This window comes from Miscanthus floridulus, chromosome 10, assembly GCF_019320115.1.
Source record: "Miscanthus floridulus cultivar M001 chromosome 10, ASM1932011v1, whole genome shotgun sequence".
Lineage (NCBI taxonomy): Eukaryota > Viridiplantae > Streptophyta > Magnoliopsida > Poales > Poaceae > Miscanthus > Miscanthus floridulus.
In genome coordinates this window covers 73067069-73083736 of record NC_089589.1, presented here as the reverse complement: position 1 = coordinate 73083736, position 16668 = coordinate 73067069, and the positions used below count along the sequence as shown (strand labels likewise).

Here is a 16668-nt window from a genome sequence, read left to right as displayed (position 1 = left end):
GACGAAATGCAAATTGATTTTTGGATAATTGTATCAGGTTTAGGAGAAAATTGCAATTATAGGACGCGAAACTATAGGACTCCAAACGTCGACTCCAAATGTCATGTATAACAAATGGTTCTTATTGAATGTTAAAAAGTTATCTACCAACAAGGGGAAAACTGATTGGATGCAACATGAGGAACAGCAGGCGAACCCCTATGATAAATCGATATCAGCACACTGGCAAATACAATGGGAACTGCACTGGAAACAAACGGCCACATCCTCTGAAGCTCGGCAAAGTTACCAACCTGATTTTCGGAGTGGCGCAGGTCTTCGAAGGTTAGCCGCACCGCTGACGGGTAGAGGCGGACAGGGGGCTCGCCACGGCCGCCGCCGGCGCTGCGCCGAATGCGCAGGAAGCCATCCCAAACGGGAGGAGGGGATGCTGCAGACAGGTTCCACGGAGACGGCCCAACTAAGTGAGCTAGTCTAGTTAACTATAACTGCATTCAGGAAAAATTCAGAGTTACATAACCAACACATGGAACCCAACTAAGTGAGCTAGTCTAGTTCGCAGCATAATACAATTGTTACTTGAGTTCTTTTTTTCCCCTCAAACAACATAGGAGATTGCATGTCATTTTCTTTAGAAGAAAAGAAACAGCAATAGTTGTGTGTACTCGAGGACTCTTAGGGAAAGAAAAGCACTTTCCTCTCTCACTCCAAGTACAAGGGAGAAAAAAACTAACTCCCACAGCCATCACTTAAAACCCAAAAAAAGAGGAAAAAACCTCCCAAGCACAATAAAACAGTACACGTAAGTCATGTATGCTCATGAGCCGAAGAAACGCTCATTAAGAGCAAAGGCTCCAGCTATGATGCACCACAAAGCACTTTCATTAGCCACATCTTGTAGAACCAATTAGACATTTGGAGGAGCTTCTTCAAACACACAAGCATTACGATGCTTCTATATTTCCCAAGCGACCAAAATGAGTTCTTCCGAAGTAATGTTACTCACCCGTCTCTTTTATGTCAATTTATATAAGGTTTTTCCTAACATGTCGGACAAACACTATGGCATCTTCCTGTTTAGCAGAGGTTGTATCTTTAAGGTAGTGACCTAGATGACACTGTCATGTTAGGAAACAGGTCTACTTTGGACTTGTTTGGACCTGTGACGTGTACTGTGTGCCTAGTTTAGGGTTTTGAATATGCATTTTAGAAGTTTTGGAACCTAGATGACACTGTGGGGGGTTTGACCCCAGGTACCCACGGCAATGCACATGGGCCGCACCAACAGGAACGGTCCAGCCCACAAGACGAAGGCTTATGGCGCACGGCGCTACTCGGCGCACACCGCAAGACATCTCGGAGATCGCATAGAATCTGTTAGGATATGTCAAGTATATGATTCCATGTAAAGATTATCTCTTACCCGATTGGACTTAGACCTGATCGGTATGTAACCCTACCCCCGGGCTATATAAGGTGGGTAGGGGATCCCCTCAAAATACACGCAATCATATATGATAGGCCATATAAATCGACGGGACACAGGATTAGGGTATTATGTCGAGCTGACGACCTGAACCTGTATAAATCTTATGTCTTGTCACCATCTTGCTTCTGTTCACGCGCACCTCTCCGATCAATCTACCATCACGGGTAGCCCCCTCGGTGGGCTGCCGAGCATCTTTAGTTGACAGTTGGCGCGCTAGGTGGGGTGTGCGCTTGATCCCATGGCGAGCTACATGGTACATCTCCCAAGCTCTCCGTTCACTCCTAGGCTTGGCCAATCCTTCACGGTCAGATCCATCACCTGGGTCGTAAACTCCAATGGCGATAGGGAAATCGTCCAGCCGGTGCAGGGCAATCCTACGCCGATCACGCCTACATCTACGCCAGCAGATCCGATCTCAGGATCTCTCTCGGGGTCACCTTCTTCTTCGGCAACTTGCCCATCGACACAACGCCGGTTGAGGAAGCCTGTCCAGCAGGACGATCTAATCTCCTCTATAGATCGGGTCGATGAAAATCTAGCTAAGTGCTTGTCGCTCGTGGTATCGGTCATGCATCGGTCTCCTTACGACGATGAATTCCCACCGCTCCAGCACTTCCCCGCGGTTAGCACCAAGTGCTCCGCTAGATCTCGCCACCCGAGGTGGCAAGATGCAGATCTAACCATCACGGCGACTCCAAAGGGGCGCACGGTGCAGCGCCGACCTCTCTCCAGATCCGGTCCACCTAAGGCCGGGCAAGAAGCTCCAGTGCAAGGCTCCATAGCCACTGTTGATACTTCTTAACAACTATTGGAGGAATTCCACAAGCGCACAGAACTATCGCGTAGCACTTCGCTCGGTCAGTACCGAGTGTGGAATTTATATTTTTCCCATGTGTCTACATCATTGCGGTTAGAGTAAAACCATTGCTTAGCCTTTCCTAACAAAGAGAAGGGGAAAAGGCGAAGACGTATAGCCTCTTGGTTCACTCCCTTAATGTGAATGTGCTACAAATCTCCAAAAAGTGTTGGAGGTGAGCATTTGCATCCTCGTGGGCTTTCCCACAAAACGGACTAGCCTAAACCATCGCAATTAACACTGGCTTAAGCTCAAAGTTAATGTCCTCATTGATAACATTGGGTCCGGTGGCTACATTAACAGCTGAGGGTGTAGAAAAATCACGAATGGACTTGTCATCCATGATCATGTAGGGTAGTGATGGGGTATGAGGAAAAAAGGATAAACTACTTAGGATAACTAAAAGACTAGTTAGCAAGACTAGCAATATAAATCCGAGGCCAGTTGTCTTTCCCGGCAACGGCGTTAGAAATGCTTGTTGATACTCCTTAACAACTATTGAAGGAATTCCACAAGCGCACAGATCTATCGCGTAGCACTTCACTCGGTGAGTACCGAGCATCAAATTTATATTTTTCCCACAGGAATGCGGAAGGCTAAAATTTATATTTAGTCATAGGTTGCTAAGGAAAGCCTGAGTGTATCCTAGGTAGGTGAACGATAGTAGAAGTTGAATGTGCACTACCTAAACTAAACTACTAAACAAGCTACACTATAGATAGCTAGGTGGGAGGACGAGCGATTTATCGTTCAAGTAACTAAGGGTAAACTAATGACTAGTAGAAATGTGTTAGGACTTCAGGGCACAGCCCACCTACCAAGTAGGAGAGTTAAATAGATAAGGTCTGCCACAAGCCCTACGATTTAATAACTAGACCTATCGTAGTGGAATACAAAGGATGGACAAGGCTGCCACCACTTGTCACCTACCATAATCTATCCGGAGGCCTAGCCGTATCCACAGGTAATCTATAGCCTAAGCACCATGCTTATTATATAAACTTACTACTTCGATCCGAGCTCTGATGAAATGAGATCAAAGCACCCTAACCAGACGGTGGAACCAATACTAATGAATAGCTACTAATTAAGAGATAACCTATGCTACTAATACCAAATAGTAAGCACCTAAGCTCACTAATGATGAACACTAATAAACTAGAACTTGAGTAAAGGAAAGCAATAATACTAGAATAAAGTATTGAATATAAATACTAAATAAAGTAAATACTAAATGAAAGAATTACAAAAAAGCTATACCAGACCCAGAAGACTCTTCTAGACTCCGAGAGAAGCTCCTGCTCTTGCTCTACTCCACTACTAGACTACTACTCTATAACTAATGCTAAGCTAGAAAGCTAAGAGAAGCTTGAAGAGCTTGGAAATGAATAGTGCAGAGAGGCATGGGGGTATTTGTAGGCAACAGGTAGGTCGATGGAGGACCTAGGGCACCGAGCGGCGCTAGGGGGGCGTCGATCGTCCCTTAGATCCACCGCCTCTTGATCCTCCGGCTCTGGTTGGCTCCCAATGGTGGTTACTAAGACAGCACATGTCAAAATTCTGCTGGTATGGAGGTTGGTAAGTCGGTGGAGCCTCCCAATTCTATGACAATGGGCCCATAAATCCATTGGCATCAAATCTTGTCCGTTGATCAAACCGACTTGAATGGACGCTTCTCATTGGCTCTAGAGCAGCTCCCACGGATCGCTGACGTGGCAGGTGCCAAGGTGGCATCGGGTGGCTATTGACGGTAGTTAACACCCATTATAAACCATCAAATAAACATACATAAGGGCATAAATATAATCACCAATGAAGGTCTAGGGGTCTAAACTAATAAATTCCATAAGTTTTGGTGAATCTGTGTTTCTAGTAGGGTTTAATCTGAAAACCACCAAGGAGGACCTAAACATCAAAGGAAAATACGGATTTCCACCGCGACACCTACGTGGGAAGGCTCTAGAAGGATCCAGAAGCTACATCATCGAAGCAGAGGGCGAGACGCATGTGGGGCCCACCTGTCAGCCATCTTCCACGTCGGTTCTCCCACCGTATTTGAGGATGCATCTAGGCCGTTGCTTGAGTCGGTTTGATCCGAGGGCTCATGTTGCACCCCAGGGCTATATAACCAGACCCCAGCCCTCCCCTAGCTCATTCAGATCAGAAGTCATCAAGTCATTTGTAGACAGAAACCCTAATCTCCTCAGAGCTCTATCTCCATAGCATAGCTAGTTAGGTTGGATCTAGAGAGTGGCAAGTAGGACTTCCCTTGGATTCCTGATCTTGTCTAGAGCATGGTTCGGTATAAACTTTTGTACCCTGCTCTCTATTGTTTGTCCATTGTTTTTATATGTTAGATACAATTGTTATGATAATATCAATATTCATCTTGTTTATGTTCTTCATTATGATGTTCATTATCTACTTTGATTATATGCTTAATATAGTTAGTTTATTATCATGTTTATGCATAAGTTCGTATAGCGCTCACTCTAGGGATCCATGGGTGGGTGGTCGACATTGTGTAAGCGTGGTGCTTATATGTTGTTTACCTGCGAATACACCCTATATTCTGGGTCATGTGGTAGATCACGGATGTGACACTCTCGTTGAGTCCTTTGTAGTCCACTCCCCGAATACAGGTGCACCTAGGGTCCGATTACAAAGATAGAACGAGCTCTTGCCCTCAATCTACCTTGGAATATTCCTTCTGTGTAGATATGATAATGATCTTAGCGATGATTACTAGGTGTAATTGCACTAATCAAATGTATGCTTTGACTTGTAATTAAGAATGACTTAGGAATTATTCCTCTAATATTCTATCTGACCATGCTAATGCTATAGAAGGAGTGCTCTGAGTGATTTATCCCTGTCAATATTTATCATTTATATCTTATTCTATGACTTGTTCCTATTGTGAGTAGAGTATTGGCTATGGTTTATTTCTCCTTCAATAGTATAAGTTAACAATACATATCCATGCTAGACCTTCCCAGTGGTAAAAATATAAATAACGATACCTAGAATACTCTTGGGTAAAATGCTACAATGGTATATTATCTGTGCGCTTGCGGATACTTTGTATTCATAGATTTATATATATTCTTTCTAGTCACTTCCATTAATAAGAACTGTTTAGTGTTATTCTAGTAGTAGTACTATGTGGTACCAGCACATATCTCTGGCATCATTACTAGGGATGACAACCTAGTAAAGTTAGGGATATAGGTTTATAATAGGTGGCTAAGTACTTAGACCAAGTGACACATTAATAAATACCAACAATCATTTTGGCGCCGTTGCCGGGGAAGGTAACTAGCAAATGAAGTATTGATAAACTTATACTTATTTTTGTGATTGAGATAACCATTGACCTCTGCTCAAATAGGCTTACCCTTATTTTGTCTACTTTTGTATCTTATCTAGGGTAATGTATGACTGGTTTTGACCTTCTGACAAACTACGTTGAAAATCCAGAAGCTTTAATCAGGAGAACTAGAGCTAAGCTCAAGAAGACTCTAGCTTTGCAATCGGAAGATAACCATATCAGGAGAAGCTTAACACCATAATTTGAATCCATGGCCAACAGGACTCTTCGTGAATTCTCTACTCCAACTACGGCCAACATCCGTACTGGACCGACAGTCAATGTCGTAGACAACAGATTCGAGCTCAAGCCGGCTCTCATCAACATGGTGCAAGCAAACTAGTTTTGTGGAAAGGCACATGAAGATGCAAGTGCACATCTCTAACACTTCCTGGAGATCTATTGCACCTTCACCATTAAGGGAGTGACCTAGGATGCCATACTACTTCGCCTTTTCCCATTCTCACTTTTGGGGAAGACAAAGCAGTGGTTCTATGCCAATCAAGATAGAAATACTACATGGGATAACTGCTCCACCGTCTTTCTAGCAAAGTTCTTTCCCATAGACAAGACCAATGCTTTGCGTGGGAGAATCTCAAGCTTTCAGCAACATCATAATGAGTCTGTCCCTGAGGCATGGGAACACTTTCAAGATTATATTGTAGAATGTCCTCATCATGGGATGGAGAATTGGCTACTCATGCAGACTTTCTACCATAGGCTAACCAATAGTTCCCATGAGATAATGGATGCTGCTGCTAGAGGTGCATTCCTGCCACTCACCATACCAGATGCAACAGGTCTTGTCGAGAAGATGGCCTCCAACCAAGGTTGGAATAAAGAATGTACTCAAACCCATAAGAGAGGTGGAGGTATGCATCAACTCAAGGAAGTAGACATGCTGTCTACCAAGATGGACCTATTGATGAAGAAGCTTGAAGACTGGGCCAATGAGAAGCAAGAGATCATGCACATTCATGATTCCCGCATGACGTGTGAAGTGTGTGGAAGCACTCGGCATTCAGGGAATAGCTGCCCTGAGACCCATGAGGATGTGAATTTTGTCAACAACAACAATTAGTTTCATCCTCAGTAGAATCAAGGATGGAACTAGCAACAAAGGCCGAACTACCAATGTAATTATCAAGGTAACTATCAAGATAATAATTTTAATAATTTTTACGTCAAACACCCTTGAGAGATTTAATTGCTGGTCAATCCAAACTTATGGAGGGATTATCTAGAAAGGTAGCTTCCAATGATAAGATCCTAGAGAATATAAATAATAGAATGGATAGCTTTGCTTCTATCATAAAGAACCAGCATAGCTTTAATAAAATGATAGAATCACAAATAGCTCAGTTGGCGGCAACCATTCCTCCGTCTGACAAAGGTAAGATTTCGGGGCAACCGAAAGATCTAGAAACTGCAAATCTTGTCGATATTCATAATGCAGCTTACTACTACACGGAGCCATCGACGGGAAGGTGGATAGATTATACCTTGCTGGATAAGAAGAGCGATCCAGGGAGACCTGTCATCCCCATTGCCATTGGACCGCACATCTTCTAGGAAACTGTCTGTGACTTCGGAGCAAGTGTCAATGTCATGCCTAAGGTAATCTATGATAAAATCAATGGGGATACTTTGTTGTACACAAACATGCGTTTTGCAGCTTGTAGATCAATCACTCTATTACCCCAAGGGAATTCTTGAATATTCCCTCATTAGAGTGGGGCAATCATATGTTCTCGTAGACTTCGTGGTTTTGGAAACAGGAGGAGATATGAGAGCACCCATTATTTTGGGCCAACCTTTCCTATGCACCGCTAAGGCCATCATCTATGTGGACAATGCCATGATCTGCTTCACAATTAATGATAAAAAGGATAAGTTCTCATTCAAGAATCGTATACACCACTCTCCTAGACATCCGCAGACGCCGTATCCATCCGAACTAACAACAGTGACCAAGAAGATGAGCAATAGGAGGAGAAGGAGAAACAAAGCTAGGTAGTCTCAAGGAGAAACAGTCAACATGATCAACACACTCCGATCTAAGTACGACCACCTCCTCGCTTCACCCTTCCTTGAAAAGAAGGATGACCCAGGTGTGTCAACGATCGAGTGCACCATTGGACAATGAATCTTCCATAAGACCTTCTACGACATTGGATCAGGGGTCAACATAATGTCCAAGGTAACATATGAGTATCTATTTGGTGTTGAACCTTTGTTCCCTACATACATGCAATTGCAGATGGCGGACAAATCAATCCGATTACCGGAGGGGATAGCATTGGATGTTATGGTAAGAATACATGATCAATTTGCCCCTATCGACTTCATGGTTCTAGACATGGGTAAAGAAGAGGATGATACACCCATAATTCTTGGAAGACCATTCCTCAACACCACCAATGCGATCATGTACGTTGGATCTGGACAAGTCTACTTCCAATTCCCTAGAGAAAAGGTACGCTGTTATTTCAATAGTGATACTACTCATGAACAGCCGAAGAAGTCCCGCTATAGGAGGAGACGCCGATCCCACAAACAGAAGAATCGATCTCTAGATAATGAGTGGGAGGAATATAAGGAACCTGAAGAAGTTGAAAAGGATGAACCCACTCCGCCAAGTCCTCGGACCAAGCAAGTATGGAAAGAGAAGGTAACATCATCACCAGATTCATAAGAGGTGCAACCATCAGGGTCTCCATCTCTGGGACCGACAGATGCACCCAAGAAATAAACAAGTTTGGAGAAAAGTCCTGTCCGAAGGACTAAAAAATCCGAACCCTGGCCGTGAGGTAACATCGATAGTTATCCATATTTACTTTCCAGCATTACATGAATTATTTTTTCACTTTAGCATATTTTTCTACATTAGCATTGCATTGAGAAAAGAAAAATAAAAAGTATCATTGTTGCATTGCATCATTGCATCATAAAACCTAAAGCCCCATGTGAATAAATCTGCGGTGTGTAAAAGTCCAAGGGAATATTCACCGTGGTGGCATAAAAATAAAAATATCATACCATGCATATTTTCCTTTCTGCATTATGAATAAGAAAATCCAAAAAATAGAAATAGACATCCTGTTAGAACTTTAGGAAATTTGTCTAACCTCCAAAGGCAACAAATCTCTAATGGCTGACCGCTAACCCCTTGTCCTAATATGTGCTATGAGTTTTGGTGTTCTTGTTGGAGTATTTTGCAGGATGATCAAGAGTAAAGCCATCCATCTGAAGTACTCCTTAACTGCTACCCAAGGAACCCTACTTCTGGAAGGATGAAAGAGAGACCACAATAACATCCAGCTTGGGGAGGAGCATCCCCCATGTATCTAGCTAAGTATTTCTTTCCCTTTTTGATTTTACTATTTTTGAGTCTTCCCTATATTTGTTAGAGTCAAAAAAAGATGAATAACAAGCTAAAACAAAATAAAAATTTGTGATAGCCATATATATATAGTAAGGTATGATCTTAAATTATGAAAGCCAATTAAAAAGGACGTGTCTAGAGTTTAGGAGTTAAATAAAAGGACTCTAGGGATAATTTCTTGCAATGAAAATGATGACTAGATGCTCTATTATAATTTCTTTCAAGTACCTAGTTTTCAGCCTTGAATTCTCCTAAGTTTTGGATACGATTGTTTTGATATGAAAATTTACTCTGAACTCAAAACTCGTGGGTAGCGAATGCTTGATCTAAGTCTAGATAATTGATGGATATAATATGAGAAAGTCTGAGCTACTATTTATCTTGTTCCTATTGATACTAAGTTCTAGAGATTTATCTTTTGAAAAACATGAAAATCTTATATGATGAGCTCCTGTATGACAAAGCTTAAATTCCTACCAGAGTCATATATGGTACTTAGATTAGGAAAACTTCTACTCATATATGATGCTTGTTTTGCATTGAGTTTAGTCAAGCTTTATTGATGCCTTATGAGAGGTTTGTCATGCTCTTAAAATCAAGATCACGTACACACCACCCAAATATGCACTACTCCTACACTGGGAGTAGGCGCAAAAAATGCTTTCCATTTAGATCCACCAAAAATGTTTTACTCCTACTGTCGGTGCAGAAAGTGACCAACACGTAAATATTTATAGTTTTGCCATACGTTGTGATCGGAGGTGTCCTAGCACTCAATGACACAGGGTTTATACTAGTTCAGGCAACATGCCCTACGTCTAGTTTGAGTCGGTCGGTGACTTTATTCCTAAGCCTAGGTGCTCGAAGTTTGCAGTGGGATTACAAATGAGAAGGAGAAAGATGGGGGTACAAGAGGTCCGGTCGGACTCTGGTCAGAGGAACCAAGAGTGACGGGAGCCCCGCTATGCGCTAACTGTTTGAGCGTGTACTCATGGTTTGTACCTGGAGGTTCTGTTGTTGTGGACTAGTGAACTGATCGATCGAATGAATCTCCCAGTTGGAAGAGAGCGCATCCCCTTTTATAGATGAAGGGGATGGCCTTACAAGTGAGAGGGAAAGAGTACGTATGCTACTAAGCCTTGTTGCCCACGCTGGTGGATACAGGATGATGGTAGGCACCCACAATACTGTTGTATGTCAGATGCACGTGGGAGGTCATGTTGTCTTCTTTGAGTATGGTAGACGTCGATGCCTGCCACACTGTTGATACCCAGAGGCATACAAGGGGTTTTACCATGTTCGCTAGGTATGGTAAATGCCGGCGCCCACAACACTGCCGATGCCTAGAGACATGTGGGGGGAGCCTTCCGTATGGAAGTTAATGGTGCCCACAATACTATAGGGGAAAATGTCGACGCCTACAACACTGCTTGGGTTCTGTCGTGTCGGGAGGTCGCAGAGTACTGTTTCTATAGGTGTACAGGGTACAATCCCCGATATTGCGATTTGACTTGTGCGCCCTGCCTTACTTTCTTTGTCTATTTCCTGGTCCTTACCGAGTGGGCGTCCCCAGTCAGTTGGTCCCAGTCGGCTCTGATCGCGCCAGTCAGAGAAGAGTAGTGAGCAGGGGTTTGGCGCATCCCCGGTCGGAGACACGGGTCAGAGTCAGAAGTGGTTTCTGGCCCGGCCTTCCGATCGGAGAGGTCGTTCAGAGGTAGGCTAGAGACCGAATCGAGCGCTCCAGTCAAAGAGGTGGGTCGGAGTCGGAAGCAGGTGCCATTCCTCCTGGGCTAGGCCTTCCGGTCGGAGATTGGATCGCCCCGCTGGCCTGTCGTTTAGGTACTTGGGCCGGCCCATGAGTTGCGCATTGTCTGCTTGGGCTGAGCCTTTGTTGGGAAGCCGATCCATGAGGGACCCTAGGTTTATGAACCCGACAGGAGCCCCCAAGCCCCCGGGCGATTCAGGTAGAATCATCTAGGGGATTTGTGCCTTAACGGCGAGTGCGCATGAGCACACCAGCGGGTGTAGCCCTCGAGCCCCCAGGCGATTCGGGCAGAATCGTCTAGGGGGTTTTTCATGTTGCCAGCGGGGGAGGTTTTCGTTTCGTCAGCGGGTGCACACGAGCGCACCCGTGGGTGTAGCCTCCGAGCCCCTGGGCGGTTCGGGCATAATCATCTAGGGGGGTTTTCAGTGGGCGTGTGTGCGTGTTTTTTAGTTGAGACAGAGTCATCAACCAAGGCGTCGGTGCGCGCTGTGGGATCAGGCGAGTTGGAGTCGTGGATCCTGGTGTCGGGGTGCGCCGTGGGATCAGGCAAGTTGGAGTCATGGATCCTGGTGTTGGTGCGCGCCATGGGATCAAGCGAGTTAGAGTCATGGATCCTGGCATCCGCGCGTGCCGTGGGATTGAGGCAGTTAGTTTAGGGATCGGGCAAGACAGAGCTCGCGAATCCTGATGGGGTGAGTTTAGGGTCGCAGACCTAGGTGTTTTTGGTGTGCAGTCGAGGAGTAACCGAGGGATGGGGCGAGTTCGGGGATGCAGACCTAGGCGTTTGGTGCGCAGTAGAGGCATAGTCGAGGGATGGGGTGAGTGTAGGGTCACAGACCTAGGCATTTGTGTCTTGAGCCCCTAAGCCCCATTGGGCTTGGTAGGGGTCGGTTTGAGTTGTGTGCGTTACCCCGTCCTCGGTTTCTCACAACCGGAGGGGCTGAGCTTTGTCGCTTGCCTCGATCACTCGGGCTCGAGTGACGCGCTCGGTGAGCTCGCTAATGGGTATGATCGAGTGGAATCTGGGTCCGTCGTTCGTGATGGGGTCAGCATAGCCCTCTTGTGACATTCCATTGCTCCTTTACCTACAACCCGATAGATGCCTAGATCATTCTGGAGACTGACCCGGGTGGACCGTTGGCCTCCCCTTCGATAGAGATTCTGTGGGCTTGGTAGAGGTTTAGGATAGAACAAGAAGGTTGAGATGACCCTGTCTGCTTTAGGGCAGACTAGGCAAGGGTCGCACGAGGCTCATCTACATTTTCTCCCCTAGCTCTGTTTGACGCGAGGTGGCCTCAAGCCCTTCGTGGGCTGGCCTTCGAACCCTAGTCGGTCGTTGCTCATGTTGAATGAGGCAACTGCCGCTTCATGATGCAACATGGAGCATTGTGATGCATTTCACTGCATGTGTGATGCCTTAGTTCCTGAGTCCTCGGGCGATTCAGGGCCTGAATCGTCTGGGGGGCACTGGCGTATGGAATGAATGCGTGTATGGACGTATGAATGACTATAAAGAAATAGTGGGGGTCGGTAGTGTTACCTAGATGGCTCGAGTGACGGGATTTGATGAGCTCCAATCGGAAATGTCTGACCGGGACCTATGCTTGTTGTTTGTGATGGAGTCGGCTTGGCCTACATGGGGCATCCCTTTGCTCCTTAACTATCTCTTGGTGTTTTCCTGAGCCGTTCGATCAACTTAGGAAGCCTAATGGTTTCTCCTGGCGGAGATCCTGTTGTTTTGGGTTTTTTCAAGTCCCGCCTAGGGAGGCGGAGAGCTGCCTACGTGTGGTGGCGCTTTGGTTCTTGCACCCGGCATGCGGTAGTGGTGGGCCATACCCAGGCCATGTCCCATCTGATCAGGCACCATTTCGTTGAGTAGGGTGCGTGTCATCGGTCAGGGCACGTCCCATCGTATCCCATCTTCATAAAATGGGGAAGGGAGATGGTTTTTCGCCCCATCGTTTCGCCTTTCCCTAATCACCATGCCTTCCCCAACTACCATGCCCTTTTCTTTAAGTAAGAGAGGGGAGAGGGTTTTTCGCCCTATTCCTTCGCCTATTCCTCATCTGCAATCTCTTCTTTCTTGCTTCTCGCCAAGAGCGTCTGAGTGCCGTGGCGGTTCCTAGGAGAGAAGAGAAAAGGGGGAGGGCAAGGGAGAGGAGAAAACTCACAAATCCATCCATGAACCTAGAGCAAAATGTTAGGCTGGAGGTCATCTACTGTGAGGGAGTTAGTGTTGGAGGCCTTTGCCGTGAAGGGGTTTCTGTCGCCGAAGGAGGTGGCGCACTGGAGGTCTCCCAGGAGGGAGGAGTTCCCGCAACCTTGGCCTAGCGAGGTGGTTTCCTTTCTCGCCTTCCATGAGCACGGGTTAGGATACCCCACACACTGGTTCTTGCACGGGCTCCTCAATGAGTGGGGTCTAGAGCTACAACACCTTAATCCGATAGGGGTGCTGTATATCGCCGACTTTGTCACCGTCTGCGAGGCCTTCCTCGGGATGGATCCGCACATGGATTTCTTCCGACGGTTGTTCTCTGGGCGATCTTTGCCGGTGGGGAATCCGCCCGAGGCTGTGCCAGTGGGGGGCTTCGCCCTGCAGAGAAAACCAAGCGTGGGGCTCGTATCCCACATACATCCCCTACGACTCCAACCGGGGGTGGCATAGGGAGTGGTTTTATATTAGGAACCCAGTGGAGGCACCGTTCTCGGTGTTCACCAACGGGAGGCTGGAGAGGTGGGTAGTTGGTCGTGGGGCCCTTCCTGTCGGGAGAAGAAGGTGGAGATCATCGAGGAGGAGCTCCAAAAGGTCATGCAACATGGCCTTGATGGGGTGCGGGTGTTCCACACCCTCTACCACCACCGGGTTGCTCCATTGGCAGAGAAGCAATGATCGATGTGGAGGTACGGTGGCCCATCGAACCTCGATCGTGCATCGCCAGAGGAGCCGCCGAATGACGAGGTCTGGAGACGCCTCGACCGGGTGCTGCAGCTGAAGCCCAAAGAGAAGGTCGTTGGAAAGCCCGAACCTCTCAATGCCTTGGTGGTGTCCATACTGGTATGCTCCCCTCTCTTTACTCCGTGTTCTTTTCCCCTTTGCTTTCCTACTTTTTTGATTTTGAGTCGCCTGTTTTGTATGGACTTGAAGCTTACAAGTCCCGGTCACACCTTCCGAAGGGGCTAGAGGGCGTAGCTCGATAGGCCGCCCAGAAGGAGGCGGAGGATGCCAGGAAGAAGAAGAAAGCTGAGGTGGCTCTGCGGAAGTATGAGAAGGAGAAGGAGATCGCCCGGCGCATGAAGGCCGGGGAAAATAAGAGCGACATCGAGTTAGAGCTCGAGTCAAAGGATCCCATAGAGGTGGATGACATGATTTTCTCTAAGGAGGAGGAAAGCTAGGAGGTTGTTGTGACCTCAGTGGAGCGTCGCGACCCTACGGTGATGTCTGCTAGCAATGTGCAGGAGGCAGAGAGGTGTGCCATGGTTCCCATGCTGTGGAAGCATGCGGCGAGCGCGGACACCGTCGGTGAACAAGAGGTGAAGCGGACACGGTCACCGCACCCCTTGGTGGCATCGCCGGTCTCATCCCCGCCTACCGTGGGTGCGGCCAAGCAAGCTAGGCGGTCAAAGGAGCGGGCTTGCACTCACGTGTCATCGAGACTGGCGCCAGCGCATGACTCACAGCGGGAGGATGCCCTGCCTGCTGCTCCGGTTGGCGTGTCCCGAGCCAAAGGTCATGGTGACCCGCAAGCTGGGCAGGAGCCAGTTGGGACGACTCCGCCTTCGGCTGAAGTGTGGGGGCGCACGTCGTAGCCCAGTAGCGGTCCTCACCCTGCGGGCCCATCGACGTCGGGTCTTGGTTTCAGAGTCGTGCAACTTACATCCCGGTATGTTTTTCTTTGTTTCTTTTTGATCTTGCTGTTGAGTTCTTTTTGGAGTATGACTAACCTGTACTTTTTGACAGTGGCTGGATGCTAACGGGGTTGAGCATCGCCCCCACTCTTGTGCATGAGGTTTGGAGGCACACCTTGTAGTGTGCCACAGCGAGCGGCAAGGAGAGCAGGGTGGTGGTGGCGAACCCTTCCCTTCTGGGGGTGGTGCTCCCCGGGTCGGTTGCTAGTATGGCAACATCGATGGCATTGGCGTTGGCGGCGATCCCGGTGGTGACGACGGAGGTCGCATCAGAGGTAACCCTTGCAGCCCCTCCTCCACTGGCTGTGGCAAAGGTTGTGTCGGAGGCAACCCTTGTAGCCCCTCCTCCACTGAATGCGGCAGAAGAGGAGAGGGAGACCGGGTTCCCTGCCTCGTCAGGTGGAAGGCTGCATGGCTCACCCTCCCGATCAGCGCCGAAGGTGCTGGGAGATGTGTCTGGGTCAGAACCGGAACATCTGCCGGTGGCCCGCGAAGACGAGGTGGTGGATATCCCCTATGCTGATGAGGCGGATGAAGTGGTGGAGCTACCGGCGCCATCGCGAGAGCTGGTGGTGGTCCGGTCGGAGGCTGGACCCTCTAGTGGGCTGGAGGAGACTAACCTGGTGTGGCCCTGTCCTGAGGACCGAACGAAGGTTTGGTTCATCCTTTGGGATTCGTAGGAGTGCTAGCTCTGGGACATCCTCGGGGGGAGAGGACTTGCCTTGGAGTCCAATCTTGCCAAGCTATCAGTGAAGCTTGAGGATGACCAGGAGCAGGTTAAGTCTATCCAGCAGTTGGTCAAGGTTGACCTACAGCTCGCCGTGGAGGTGAGTTTCCCATGCCTGTCCTTGACCCCTTGGTTTCTCCTTGGTTGCCTTAGTATGTTTGCTTCTTGTTTTTGTAGGGTCTACAGGAGATGCCGTGCTGCAAGTCCTGTTTCCTCCGGATAGAGCATGCCCGAATGGGCGAGCTTGAGCGTCAGCTGGAGTCCGCCCATCGTGAATCCTAGGACTGGGCGGCGGAGGCAACCAAGGTGCGGACTACGGAGCAACTTGCGGTGGAGCGGGCTACCACCGCCGAGCGGGGGCTTGAGGCGGTAAAGGCCCACCAGGCGGAGACTGAGGCGAAGCTGTGGAAATCCCTGGCAGACACTGAGGCGATGCTCCAAAAATCCCTAGCGACCCTTGAGTCAGAGCGGAACGCCCTGGAGTTGGAGCGAAATGCCCTGGAGTCAGAGCGAAAGGCTCGGTCGGAGGTAGACTAGGAAGTGCTCGCGCTTTGGGGCAGGGTAATGGGGATGGAGTAGGCAAATGCTCGGCTACGCGAGCAGGTGGCCCGGTAGGCGGAGGGACTCTCCACCCTCGATAACTTCTGCCTCGGTACATACCTTTTCTGTTTTTCATCATGTTGGTTTCTTCCTTTAGCTTGTTTCTGAGCTTGTCGCCCTTCTTCTAGAGCTGGACGAAAAGGTGGAGTCATTGGAGCGGGACCTGGAGACGGCCAAGGCGATGTTTGGCTGGAATGCAGAGGCGCTGGCCAAGTCCCTTGAGGAGCGACATGCTCTCGAGGGAGAACTTGACCAGATCTACAATGTCACCCAACTTGTCATCTCGGAGGTGTTTGGGTTGGCACCAAGTACTAGCGCGCCCGTCATCCAGCTGGCGGAGGTTCCGGATGAGGTCCGGGCCCTCATCACACATGGGCTGTTCTATGGAGCATCAAGGGTGTTGACTTTGGTGGCAACATACCATCCGTACCTAGGCTTTGCCACTATCTGCAGCGGGTATGCCAATGGCTTGAGCACGGAGGACATCCAATCGCTCGGGGAGAGCTTGCTGCTGCACGCAAGGTTGGTGGCAGAGCAAGTCTCTGCGCAGTGGGTGATGGATACCGCTAT

General features: G+C 48.1%; 1 non-coding gene across 1 annotated transcript; it reads right to left on the bottom strand.

The window, feature by feature from the left end:
• Nucleotides 1–6290: 6290 nt before the first annotated feature.
• On the bottom strand, nucleotides 6291–6399 carry LOC136490417 (small nucleolar RNA R71). Its single transcript, XR_010767708.1, has one exon. It is a non-coding gene; the product is annotated as a small nucleolar RNA R71 (small nucleolar RNA).
• Between the last annotated feature and the right edge of the window lie 10269 nt (nucleotides 6400–16668).